The 13,813-nt window shown below is 42.6% G+C and overlaps 1 protein-coding gene across 1 annotated transcript in view; it reads left to right on the top strand.

The window, feature by feature from the left end:
* The window catches only part of LOC140851658 (uncharacterized), a 90,894-nt gene extending 89,058 nt beyond the window's left edge, over nt 1–1,836 (top strand). Inside the window, exon 3 of the transcript XR_012134374.1 lies at nt 1,700–1,836. The gene's annotated coding sequence lies outside the window, so the exon portion shown is untranslated. The remainder of the gene's footprint in view (nt 1–1,699) is intronic.
* Nucleotides 1,837–13,813: the final 11,977 nt, after the last annotated feature.

Below are 13,813 nucleotides of genomic sequence, written 5' to 3'. Positions count from 1 at the left end.
CCATCACCTTTGGGTAGATCAAGAGGTGCATAGTATGGAGTGATCTGATATATGTAGAAGGAAAGAGAGTTAGAAATAGACCAAAAATTATATGGAATGGAGTAGTAAGGACTTGATATCATGTTTCAAAAAGTATGGCCTTAAACAAAGCAGAACAGAGGAAAACGCTTCACGTAATTATCCCCAACTAGTCTGCAATTGAGGCTTAGTTGAGTGCAGCTAGTTTATTGACCAATACCTTGGAACTTGGAGCTAAACCACCGAACTGGCCAAAATCCAAAGCTCTATTTGTGGGATGCAAATTGAGACAGCATCGAGATTTCGATTCGATTTCCACCCCAAGTGAGATGGGGAATCAGTCACCTCTGAAACCTTGTTTCGCTTTTATGTATCAATAACATCTAGCATAAGCACTGTGTGAGGTCTTCACTGTCAGCAAAATGGAAGTAGGGGAAATTGAAAGAAGAGTGTGGTTTTTCAGTCTGGCTTTGGTCTTTGGTCTTAAGTGAGAAGTACATGAGAAGGCACTGAAGATGATCAACAAACTACAGGAAGAGAGAAATCTCTCTTTGTTGGGAACTCCCCTATCTCCTCCATTGTAACTCACCTATAATTCTGATCATAATTTTGATGACTGTCGATGGCAAAGCTATCTTCTCTATCACAAGGCCAAAAAAAAATGTTCAAAAGTTCAAAGGCAGTTTGGTTTAACTCTCAATGTTAGTAGGCATACCCAAACTATCGGGTAGCAGTTTGACATGCTTCTTCTTTTTTTTACTTTTTTGAGAACCATAACAGGTTGGAAGCCCATCCAAAATTGGGTGAAAGTGAGATTTGAAGCTAGGTTTCTAGTACCAACACCCAGTGACTATACCAAATAAGCCAGCAAATACCCTAGGAGGCAAAGTGATGACTTACAGTTTAACATCATAACCAAGTCCTCTCCTGAGACTCGTTTAAATATTTGTGGGTCTGTTTAAGGTTAGATCCTTTGCCCACATATTCTGTGGAAGTAGCAAATCGGTCGTTTTAGCTTAAGAATTGATCTCAATCCACTTGGAATAATAAAAACATGCATCCTTAGCATACCATTGATGATGATCCCAATGAATTCATGCTTCAAAACCTTGGCTGTGATTCTGAAAACTTGATCAAACAAGCTCATGGCTCTGAATTTCCCCATGCAGCCTACCATTTTGTTTGTAGGGATCAGCATAATTTAAATTTTACCTATGCACCAAGAAATTACCTTCATAGAACTCCTCAAACACACAAATAAATCATTCTTAAGCAGATTTTATAAAGTACCATGTTAGAGGTAAGCTTCCCAAACTGCTAACATCCTGATCCCGACTCTGGAAATGATGAGTATGTCCAAGTCTCAGAAACAACAATTTTTCTTTTCAGAATTTATACATTCTATTAACAGTGTTTGTTGTTTGCTTTTGTCAATCAACTAAATTGAAATTAATGATATCTGTCCATAATGCATTTATGACCCTAAGATTCTAATCTCTTCCATATTAGTTTATTACCGTAATGCTCAATTTCAAAATGTTTTCTGATAACTGTTTAACTTGAACTTTTTCCTCAGGTCTCTAAGTTTCTTCTTGTTCTCTCATTTTATGTTATGAAGCCACGTAGTGAATATTTTGCATAAAATCTATCTAATGCAATTGCAGATGAACTTCTTGAGCAGGCGAGTTTCTCTGAGACCTGGAAGAACTGTCCAAGACATGATGAATGATGCATGGAAAAGACGAGAGTGCAGACAGCTTGAACAATGAAGATGAAAGTCCTAACAACAGACAAAAAGATGCGAAAGTGGAATAGCAGGAAGGTTGAGTTTTTATTTACTCAATGCTCCAAATCCCTGGTGCTTTTGGTTATTAAGAACATTTATATGCCACCTCCATAGATTCCCCTAAAAGATAAGAATCAGAATCAACAGTGAAAAACTGAGGACAGAAATTTTTGCCTGAAATTAACACCAATCGGCCCTTAAATTGGATATCCTCCCCAGTTTTTAACTTTTGAGGCAGATTCATTGGAGCAGCATAGCAATATAAGGTAACTATTTTCAATGTGACAGGCAACAAAATATTCTTAAATACTAACAACCCTTGGTTTTCTGAGGGTAGTGTTACATGCCGCAAGCCACGTCCTGTTCATTCTGTAATGTTCATTGAGACTGTTCCCAAGGTATTCATTTGTCATTGGGTTTGTGATCTTAAAGTCAAATTCCTATCTTGTGATATTGTCTGATTGACAGTTTAAAGCAACAAATAAATCAAATGTTCTTCAGTTAAACTTTAAATGTGAGCATACTCTACATACTGGTAGTGGCTGTCTCATTTCTTTTCTTGGTATGCTAGGTTTCGGGAGGAATCTGTGCAGAGAATATATTTCATATTGCAGCTTGGCTTTTAGAATGGGTAATTGCTCTACCTTCCTTACTGTTACAACACATTACACATATCAAGATTTCTTTTTATAAATATAACTGAGAGAATTTACTCTCCTCCTCAGGTTAATGAGAAGATGGCCTTTTATTATTGTGAGCAGATTCTGGAGTGCCTTTGCTCTTTGATTTAGTCAAAGTTGGAAGCAAGCACAGAGCTTCTTCCTTGAACCAAGGTCCATACATCATGCAACTTCAGACGTCATCAAAACAAGCATTCTCAGGGTTAAGAAGCTATGATGACCAAGGTAAAAGGAAGTGAAACATTGTCGAAGAGAAGCACTGTTGAATTTTGTGTAATGGCTACCTATGGTTTATGGGAACAAGTCAGAGTGGAGCTTGGGTGCCTTTGTATTGTCTGACAAGTCTTCTGCTTTTAGATCATCTATCTTCTCATGAATCTTCATTGAAATATCCTGGTTTATAAATTCCATTTCAAATTCAAAGATCACCATGGTTCCTATGAAGTATTCTGTGCTTGGACATTATGTTTTACCTAATATTCTTACATGGTTCCCTGCACCTTGCTCCTTTTGAATTTGCAGTTGTGACTATAACCTATAGCCTTAATTGGCTTCAATTGGAAGCTAAACGTTTGTTCTATTTCATCATAATTTCTCTGTGCCTTAACATTTAAGCAGTACAAATGCTTCTGTGTGAAGTCGGTACATGACTAGGGCAATTTGATCAAAGGCTATGCTGAACACTGACATGAAGACTTGAGGAGGGCTGTTCAGCATTTTAATGGGAAGAAAAGCTTTTAGTAGGAGTCTTTTGCATCTGAGTTTAACCAAGGTTTAAAAGAGCTGAAGGCTAGCCAACTTTGGAAGCATTAGTTTTAGAGCCATAGAGCTCATTATGTTTGTAGCTGGACCACTTCCCTATTGGTCTAACAAGTGCTAGAGCAAGCTGCCTTATTTTTGCAGGTCCTTTATGCAATTATACCGGTCCGTGCCAACCGGTAAGGGGTGTATCACCAAGTACAAAGCTGGTAGGGAAAATGGTTTGTGAAACCTTGATTTTAGACTCATATCCAACTCATTGGTTAAATGGATTGGATCAAGCATGAAGAAAGGAAGGACCAATTATGCAACCCAATACATTCATATCTTGTTGAACTGGTCAGGGAGGAATTATTATTACCTGCCATTGATTGGTTTTCGGATAGAATATATTTCAAACACAGTCGTGACCTAGGGATCGAGAAAGCTGGCTTAGAGCAGGTATAATCAAGCTAGCATGAGATTTTCTCAAGGGTTTATCAATTCATTTGAGGGCATAAGGGCCTATTGCTGTTGCATGGGAATCATTGATGAGCTCATATTGCAAAACCCTTACTGTTTTTTCCTCTGATATATGGAAGAAGTTTAGAGGTGTTAGTTAGGTTATTGTTGCATGCAACTTACAAGAATGCATAAATTTTATTTCCTAATTTGCTTGGATTACTTGTTAGTATTTGTTTTGCCTTCTTAGGAGATAATCAAGTAGGATGTTTCCAATTCCAACAAGAGGTTAATTGGACCTGTTGTTAGCTATATCATGTTAAGGGGCTTTGGAGTTTATTTTTATTTTGCTTCTTCTACTGTGATGCCCAGCCCATGTAACAATCCCAGCCCACCAAAGCCCAAAAAAAAAAAAAAAAAGGAGGAGAAGACTCCCGAAGGGAGTCTTCTTCCTCCTCTCGCCGGCTCCCAATCGGAGTCAGAAAGAGCCCCCCCTTCGGCTCTATTTAAGGAAGAGAATCCTCCTCTCTCCCTCTCATCGAAGATTCGAGATCCAGTCAGCGGCAATCGCCAAAAAACCATCACGAAACCCCATCCTTGTGCCGTCCATTTTGCTCACCGAAAAAGCCTCACCGGCATCAAAGGTGAGCCTCCTCCTCTTCCTCTCTTCTCTTCCTTTCTCCCCGTGCCCGTGTGCACGATCGCCGGTGACTGGAGTCGCCGGATTTCTTTGAGAAAGAGATTCGGTCCCTTTTGAATGTTTGGGTGCCGGTGGTCACCGCCGGCCACCAGCTTAGCCCTTCTCTTGCCGCTGGGTCGCCCCTCCTCCTGCCGATGGCCACCCCATGCCGGTTGCACCGCCGGCCGGCCAGCCAACAAGGGATTGTGAGATCCCCTATTTCGGCCCAAAGGAAGCCCGGGAAGAAGAAAAGAAAGAGAAGAAGAAGAAGGAAAAGAAAAGAAAAAGAAAAGAAAAAGAAAAAAAAGAAAAGAAAAAGAAAAAAAGAAAAGAAAAAGAAAAAAAGAAAAAGAAAAGAAAAAGGAAAAAGAAATAAAATAAAATAAAATAAAATAATAATAATAATAATATAATAATAATAAATAGGATTTTCTCTTCTCTCTCTTCCGTGAAGAAAAAGAAAAAAAAAGAAAGAAAAAAAAGAAGAAAGAAAAAATAAAATTAATTAATTAATTAATAATGATATAAATAATAAAATATGAGAAAGAGAGTTTCTCTTCTTCCCTCTCTCCCTTCAGCCTGAACTAGTATTTTTTCTCTCTAGAATTGGACTTTCTCTCTCTACTTTCTCTCTCTAAATTATTTCTCTCTCCTAAGATTTTTTAAAATTTTGAGAAGAATGATGATGAATTTAAATGATCTTAGTGATGAATTTTTTTTATCTGCGATTGCCGGACGGTACACCGGCATCCACTTTGATCAAATTAGGTATTTTTAGATTTTAATTTCTATAATTTTATTAAATTATTCACATGATAATTTCAGCATGATTTGATCTGATCGATCGGATTTATTGAATCATATCGTCCGAGGAGTCCAAGATGAATTTTCTCTCTCTAAAATTTTCTCTCTCTAGAATTTTTTCTCTCTAAAGCCATTTCTCTCTCGATCGATTTCTCTCTCTTGATCGATTTATCAATGAGAAAATTCTTTTAATATTTCTGATCTGACGAAGAATCTTGATCCATGATTGTTGGGTAGTGTATTGGCACCCACCTTGATCAGACCATGAATCTTTAGATTTGATCATCCATGATCCTGATCTAATCATGACTTGATTTGATCATGTTGATTTCACCAATCGAGATATTGGACCAATCGTAATGTTGGATTGTGTCACCTGATCAATTCGAATTGTACCTCATGAATTCTCTCTCCTCTAATTGTCTCTCTCTACTTGATTTTATGAAATCGATGAAGAAACCTCGGTCCTATCACTTCGAATCTGATTTAATCTGATAGTCAAACTTTGGATTGTTTAGGTCCTAATTAGATTTTGATTAGATGAAATTAGATGATCAGACTCAATCTAAACCGTTGAAATATGGTATTCGTATTCTTTCTAATTATTGAAATTGATTCTGTATGGATTGTGGATGTTTGTGTGGAAAAAATTTAGTGCAGGGGTAAAATGTAATTTTAAATTTTTTTAAAATTATGATTTTACAGCGAAAAAATATTAATTAATCTAATTAATTAATATAAATTTATCCTACATTAGGATCTAAATATGATATATAGCATGCATGCATTTAAATTTGAAATTCAAATTCGAACAGTAAATACTTTACTGTAATGTGTTCAGAACACAATACCTTTGTGCGGGTAGTAGATCGTCGCAATCTGATCACCGTCAGAAGAGTCTGATCATCATGACGCAGCCACACAGCGTGTCTGGCCTCTGCGGATCGTCCACACGAAGCTCCCGATCTGATCGACTCCTCACGAGTGCTAGCTCGTTGTAGAGCCTTTTTGACGACCGATGCTGATCGAACTCCTTCGATCGATGTCTGTCGATTCTTTGGATGCTCCAGATCATCAACAGACATGCTTGAGAGGATGTTGAAGATCTTCCTAAAATTTTGAGGGCTCTCGACATTCGTAGCTCACTTTCTCACTTCCCGAACCCCAGGCTAAAACTCTAGGAAACTCACCAAAAACCTTGCACCCACTTTTCTTTCTTTTTTTTCTTTTTCTCTTGGAAGGATATGGGCTTCCTTCTCATGCACAAGGCTTCTCACGCCCCAAATTTTTCTCCAAAAATCTTCTTCTTGCACGCCCCACTTTTCTACTCCTTTTATAACAACGTCAAACGTCTTATCAAAAGAAAGGATAAAGATGAGTAATTGCACATTTGAATTCAAATCAAATTTTGAATTCAAATGGACACCAACTCATCCCTTATCCACTAAAGGCATAAGGCGTGGCTTAAATTGTACATTGAGTGATTTCATGAGAAACTTTTTCTCATGTAATAAATGGGGCGTAAAAAAAGGAATAAGGTGCAAAGATTGATTACCATTCAAATTCAAACTTTATTTTGAATTTGAATGGCCAACCAATCATCCTATCCATTCATATGGCACATTAAAGTGGGGCGTGGAGAGGGCTTGGTGTGAGAAAAAATTCATGAGAAGTTCCTTCTCATAAATTCAAATGGGTGCAATGGAAGTGAGGTGGCACATGGAGATTGGGTCAAGGTGGTTTAATTATTTAAACCAACCTAATTGAACCAAATAAGTTAGGTCCAATTAGACTAATTTAAATCCAACTTAATTAGACTTAATTAGGCTCAATAAAATCCTAATCAAATCAGAAATTGACTAAGCCCAACCCCTGATCAAATCAGGGACCAAACCATCTTGACGATTAGGTCAACTCTTAACCTAATCAGGTCAAACCCAACTGAATCTAATTCAATTGGACTTGATTTAAAAATAATTACTCAATCAAATTAAGTTAATTAGTGATCAAATCATTAATTAAACCTCTCATAAATACTGAGTCCAAATCCGATGGGCAATCAGGCATCAGAATTCATCGATATGTAGCCCTGATCGAAAAGTCCCAACCAGTGGGACTCTTGACCCCGGTACCCAGAATGTGTAGAACTCATGATCAGAGAATCTTGATTCTCGATCACTGAGTCCTAAACATGTAGAATTCTACATCAGCCATCAGATCAGATAGGAACCTCTAATGTGTGTGACCCCGCAGGTTCGAACCTAAGCCGGTAGCACAGGAACCAATTCCTGTACTAATCGAAATGACCATCTAGCAATGGTACCCGATGTCCGGATAGGTCAAAAAGTCACAATCGCAACACTTAGAACCTACATGAATATGGTTATTGTATAATTCATCCTTTTGACCTCTGTGTTTAGGATGACTCAGGGTTAAACTGTCAACCCTGATCAGATCATCCGAATCGTGCTCAACTCAAACAGTCCTGTGACTCCTCATAAGGACTACCCTGGCCAAGGTTTTGCTAAATTGAAACATGACTGTACACAGCTCCTAAACTGGAGTGGTCAATCCCATCTTGACACACGCACCGACAAGTCAAGTACTTGACTACACCCAGCAGCCTTCCGTCACTGAATTAAAAATTCAAGTAGTCCAGTGCCTAATTGCAGTGAGTTGCTTGCAAGTCACCATGACAGTCTCAGGTCGGAGGGATATTTATACCCATATTCCATCGAGCAAATCTTGACAGTAGAAATAGCTCCGGAGTCGGTCACATTCAGTGCAGATGTACCCTTACATCTCACCTGTATGCCATACCAATGTCTCCACATGTTGGAGCACGATCTTGGCTCCTCCCACAGACCTTGGGTGCAGCGGAACCAGCAACGAATAGATCTGGAGTCGTCTGGACACGATTCAAGGCCCTTGACGAAATCAACCTGGTTGCTGTCTTCTTCGTCAGCCTTTCATTCCAGATGAAGAACGCCTCTGAAACTACCTCTAAAAAATTCAAGATTTGGTACCCATCTAGATCAGACCTGGATCGAGGTCCTCCAATTCATAGATCTCAAATTGGGGCATTCTAGATGGGGAAGAAGATAGATGGAGATAGACCTCACAGATTTGTCCTGCTGTAGCCTTTCCTGTAGATTTGTTGATGGAGATCTCACCCACACCTCAAACGACCTCAGATCAACTCCAGATCTGAGAGAGACCTATACCAACCTCTTCTCAAGAGATTTCAGGTCCTGGACCTAGTGTTTGGGTGCCTGCAAGAGAGGGGAGAGAAGAAATGGCTGGTGGCTGCAAAGGGGGGAAGGGGCTAGCGACTCCCTTCCTTTCTTTCCTTATCTGGACTGGCGGCAAGAAACCCTAGGGTTTCTTGCTCCTGGGGCATGGAAGATGGCTGGAGAGAGAGGGAGAAGAGAGAGAGAGAGACTTGGGAGAAAGAGTTGTCTATTTTCTTAGCTTAATCAAACCTATACACAGTACATGTATATATAAACACTGGATCAAGTGACCCAAACCCAAAACTCCCTTGACCAACTCTATGGGAGATTAGGTTAACCCAAGCCCATGTACACCCATGACTCGACCTAATCTCACCTATCCTAGGCCCAGACTTGGCCCATAAAGTGTTGGTCCCTTGAGGCCCACATAACCTAGACCTCAAGAATCCGAAAGGCCCACAGCCTTTTAACCTAGGGCCCAACTACCCTAGAGTCTCCATAAAGCCCTCATGAATGATGGACCTTGGCCTTAGCCTTGTCCCCTGGGCCTTGGGCACACCACCTGGATCATAACAATCTCCACCTTGGTGTCCCAAGGCCTCAACCAGCTCCACTCTGTCCTTGCGACTGTAGACCCATTTGCAGCCAATGGGCCTCTTCCCCTGTGGCAACTGCACCAATCATCACGTCTGGTTCTGGTGGAGAGACTGCATCTTCTCGGACATCGCCTGGACCCACCGCTCTCTGTCCTGGCTCTCAATAGCCTCCTGATACATATATGGGTCTCCATTTGCTGTCACCAGGGCATATGACAGCGTCTCCTCGAAGCCATATCGGTTCGGTTGCCTGATGGTCCTCTTGGGCTTGTGTAGGGCAACACCGATATCAGTCCTCGATCCAGCTCGCTCCTGCTGGACCTCTCTGCCTCGATCATCTATCCGAGTCCTCTCCACCTGTGGAGACACTTTGGTAGGTTCTCCACCTGAATGTCATGTCCTCCCGTAGTACCTACAAGAGGCAAAATAAAAGAGGTAAGCTGTCCAGCAGTGCCCTGCTGGACCTCCTCCTGCTCCTACTGCTCCTCCATGCCTGCTCGCCTCCGTAGGACTGACTCCTCATCAAAAGTCACATCCCGACTAATGATGACCTTCTTTTTTAAGGGATCCCACAGCCTGTATCCCTTGACTCCTCGCGGATAGCCTAGAAACACCGCCTTGCGTGATCTGGTGTCTAGCTTGCTCCGCTCACCAGCTCCAATGTGCACATAGACCGTGCACCCAAATACCCATAGATGGCCCAGTCCTACTGTCCTCCCAGATCACACCTCCTCTGGAAGCCTGCCATCCAACCTGGTGTGAGGTGACCGATTGATCAAGTAACCCGCTGCGTCAACTGTGTCAACCCAGAACTCCTTTGGAAGCCCTACCTGCAGCCTCATGCATCGTGCCTTTTCCAACAGTGTTTTGTTCATCCTCTCGGCCACCCCATTCTGCTGTGAAGTCCCCCTAACTGAGAAGTATCTCCTGATCCCAAACTCCTCACAGTAGTCCTGGAACTCTCTACTGGTGTCCTCCCCGTCATTGTCTGACCTCAGACACTTCACGCTTCTCCCCTGCTCCTTCTCCACCTCAGCTCTCCAGATCTTGAACTTGGTGAAGACCTCTGACTTCTCTCTCATGAAGTAAATCCAGAGCTTCTTGAGAAATCATCAATCAGGGTCATGAAGTATCTAGCCCCATTCCTAGCTAAAATTGGGGCTGGTCCCCACACATCCGTGTGTACTAACTCCAGAGGGACTGCACTGCGAGCTGTACTGATGTTGAACTGAACTCTCCTCTGCTTTCCCATCTGGCAAGGCTCACAGATCTCCCCTGTAGCACCATCCTCCAGATCAGAGATGAGTCCTCTCCTGCTCAACTCCCTCAGCCCCCTGTCACCCATGTGGCCTAGGCGGTAGTGCCACATCCTGTAAGTCCCCTCCTGGTCCTGTGCTGCAGCTGCTGCATCAGACTCTCCGATCACCACAGATCCCTCCATGCGATAGAGGTTATTGTCCAACCTCCTGCCTCTCATCATCACCATAGCTCCATTGGAGATGTTCAGTACTCCGCTTCTAGCCCTACTGCTGAAGCTGTATCCACTGCGCTCTAAGTAGCCTAGTGACACCATATTCTTTTCCAGCTCTGGGATGTACTTTACATTTGTCAATGTCCTCACAATCCCATCAAACATCCTCACCCTGACTGTCCTTATCCCAGCCACCTTGCAAGGATGATTGTCGCCTAGAGTCACTGATCCCTCATCTATCTTGGTGTATGTAGCAAACCAAGACCTATGTGGTGTGTAGTGATGTGAGCACGCAGAGTCTAGTGTCCACTCCTCTGTGTACTGCCTGTGACCATCTGATACCACAAGTAGATCATCCTCCACCTGCTGCCCAGCAACTGCACTCACTGATTCTGAGCCACTTTTTTCTCCCTTCTTGCTCTTCCATAGTGGACATTCTCGCTTGAAGTGCCCGAACTCATTGCACTTGAAGCATTTCACCTCTTTCTTTCCCTTCCTGGACTTGGACCACCCCTTGGACTTGCTTCTGCCTCTGCCTCTACCTGTCCTCTCCCCTACTGCCAAACCCTCCTGGAGAGCCTGATCTCTGGTCAACTTTTTTCTCTGCTTATTCGACCTCAGCACCGAGATCATGTCCTCATACTCCAAAGTCTCCTTGCCGTAGAGCAATGTAATCACCAAAGAATCATATGATCCGGGCAGCGAACATAGAAGCAATAGAGATTTGTCCTCCTCATCCAGCTTCACCCCGATATTCACCAACTCCGTGCACAACTGGTCGAACCTCTGAATGTGGCCAATCACATCAAATCCCTCCTGTATCCAAAGACTGTATAACTTCTTCTTCAGCATCAGCTTGTTGCACATATTCTTCCCCATGTACATGGTGTGCAACTTTGACCAAAGGCCCTTTGGGGTTTTTTCTTCCAGCACCGAATACAACGCCACATCCGCCAAACATCCTCTGATCACCGAGCATGCTTTCTTCTCCAATGATGCCCACTGTCTATCTGTCATTCCCTCAGGCTTCTCATCCAAAGCCTGATCCAGATCTGCTTGCACCAGAAGATCCTCCACCCGGATTTTCCATATGAAAAAATTCTCCTTCCATCAAACTTCTCAAAATCGACCTTCATATTGCTGCCCATGACTGGATCCAATCCAAACAAGCAATATAAATTCAAGAAGTGTAGAATATACCTTGATGGTACCTTGCTGAAAATTTTCAGCACTTGGGATCTTCAACTTCTCGCACTTGGAACCACTTCCTCACCACCGTGGCTCTGATACCAACTATTGGAGCACGATCTCGGCTCCTCCCACAAATCTTGGGTGCAGTGGAACCAGCAATGAATAGATCTGGAGTCATCTGGACATGATTCAAGGCCCTTGACGAAATCTGCCTGGTTACGGTCTTCTTCGTCAGCCTTTCATTCCAGATGAAGAACACCTCTGAAACTACCTCTAAAAAATCCAAATCTGGTACCCAACCAGATCAGACCTGGATCGAGGTTTCCAATTCATAGATCTTGAATCGGGGCATTCTAGATAGGGAAAAAGATAGATAGAGACAGACCTCGCAGATCTATCCTGCTGCAGCCTTTCCTGTAGATCTGTTGATGGAGATCTCACCCGTGCCTCAAACGACCTCAGATCAACTCCAAATCTGAGAGAGACTTGTACCAACCTCTTCTCAAGAGATTTCAAGTTCTGGACCTGGTGTTTAGGTGCCTTCAAGAGAGGGGAGAGAAGAAATGGTGGCGGCTGCAAAGGGGGAAAGGGGCTAGCGCCTCCCTTCCTTTCTTTCCTTATCTGGACTGGCGGCAAGAAACCCTAGGATTTCTTGCTCCTGGGGCATGGAAGATGGCTGGAGAGAGAGGAAGAAGAGAGAGAGAGACTTGGGAGAAAGAGTTGTCTATTTTTTTGGCTTAATCAAACCTATACACAGTACATGTATATATAAACACCGGGTCAAGTGACCCAAACCCAAAACTCCCTTTACCAATTATATGGGAGATTAGGTTATCCCAAGCCCATGTACACCCATGACTCGACCTAATCTCACCTATCCTGGGCCCAGACCTGGCCCATAAAGAGTTGGTCCCTTGAGGCCCACATAACCTAGACCTCAAGAACCTGAAAGGCCCACAGCCTTTCAACCTAGGGCCCAACTAGCCCTAGAGTCTCCATGAAGCCTTCATGAATGATGGATATTGGCCTTAGCCTTGGTCCCCTGGGCCTTAGGCACACCACCTATATCATAACACCACACTCATTGGTTAAGAGGACAACCAACCTATATGGCACACAACGACCTATGCTTGATAAACGTTGTCGTCCTTGGTAACAACGTATCATTTGGTCGCGAACAGATTTAAGGACTAAATGATAAATCTTCCTTTGTCGAGTCTAAATCGTCCTAAGGACTTCACCACAACATAGGAGTTCATTAGAAGATAAAATATTTTATGATAAAAAATACCAAAATAATTTTTATTAATTCATAATTCATATACAAATACACAACCGTCAACAAGCTGACGATTGGCTTTGGGACACTATTTTCAATAATCTCCCACTTGGCCTAAAGCCAATCGGTGCAGTATCTAATACCCATCTTCGACTTGTAGTCGTCGAACTCCTTCACCACAATGGCTTTAGTGAATGGGTCAGCCAGGTTCTCCTTTCCGTCGATCTTCTGAAGATCGACGTCACCTTGATCCATAATTTTTCAGATGAGATGGTAGCGGTGCAGAATATGCTTCGTCCACTGGTGTGCCTTTGGTTCCTTCGCCTAAGCAATGGCTCCAGAGCTGTCACAGTAGAGCAGAACTGGACCAACAAGGGAGGGTGCTACTTCGAGCTCGGTGATGAATTTTCTCAGCCACACCGCTTCTTTGGCAGCATCTGATGCGGTGACATACTCCGCCTCGCAAACTGAATCAGCCACTGTGTGCTGCTTGGAACTTTTCCAGCAGATAGCCCCACCATTAAGGGTAAAAATAAATCCCGACATACTTTTGCTGTCATCATGATCAGACTGGAAACTAGAGTCTGTAAACCCTATAAATCTCAAGTCCGATTCACCATAAACAAGCCACTGGTCCTTAGTATTTCTTAAATACTTCAGGATGGTTTTAACAACCTTCCAGTGATTCTCCCCTGGATCAGATTGGTATTTACTCACTACCCCTAGTGAGTATGCCACATCTGGTCGTGTACATGTCATGGTGTACATGATGATCCCACTGTCGAAGCATATGGAATCCTACCCATACACTCTCTCTCTTTAGGTGTTGTCGGACAATCCCTCTTCGAGAGAAAAATTCCATGGCCTATCGGAAGA

Source organism: Elaeis guineensis, chromosome 9 (genome assembly GCF_000442705.2).
Source record: "Elaeis guineensis isolate ETL-2024a chromosome 9, EG11, whole genome shotgun sequence".
Taxonomy (NCBI): Eukaryota; Viridiplantae; Streptophyta; class Magnoliopsida; order Arecales; family Arecaceae; genus Elaeis; species Elaeis guineensis.
This window is presented reverse-complemented; position numbering and strand designations above follow the sequence as displayed.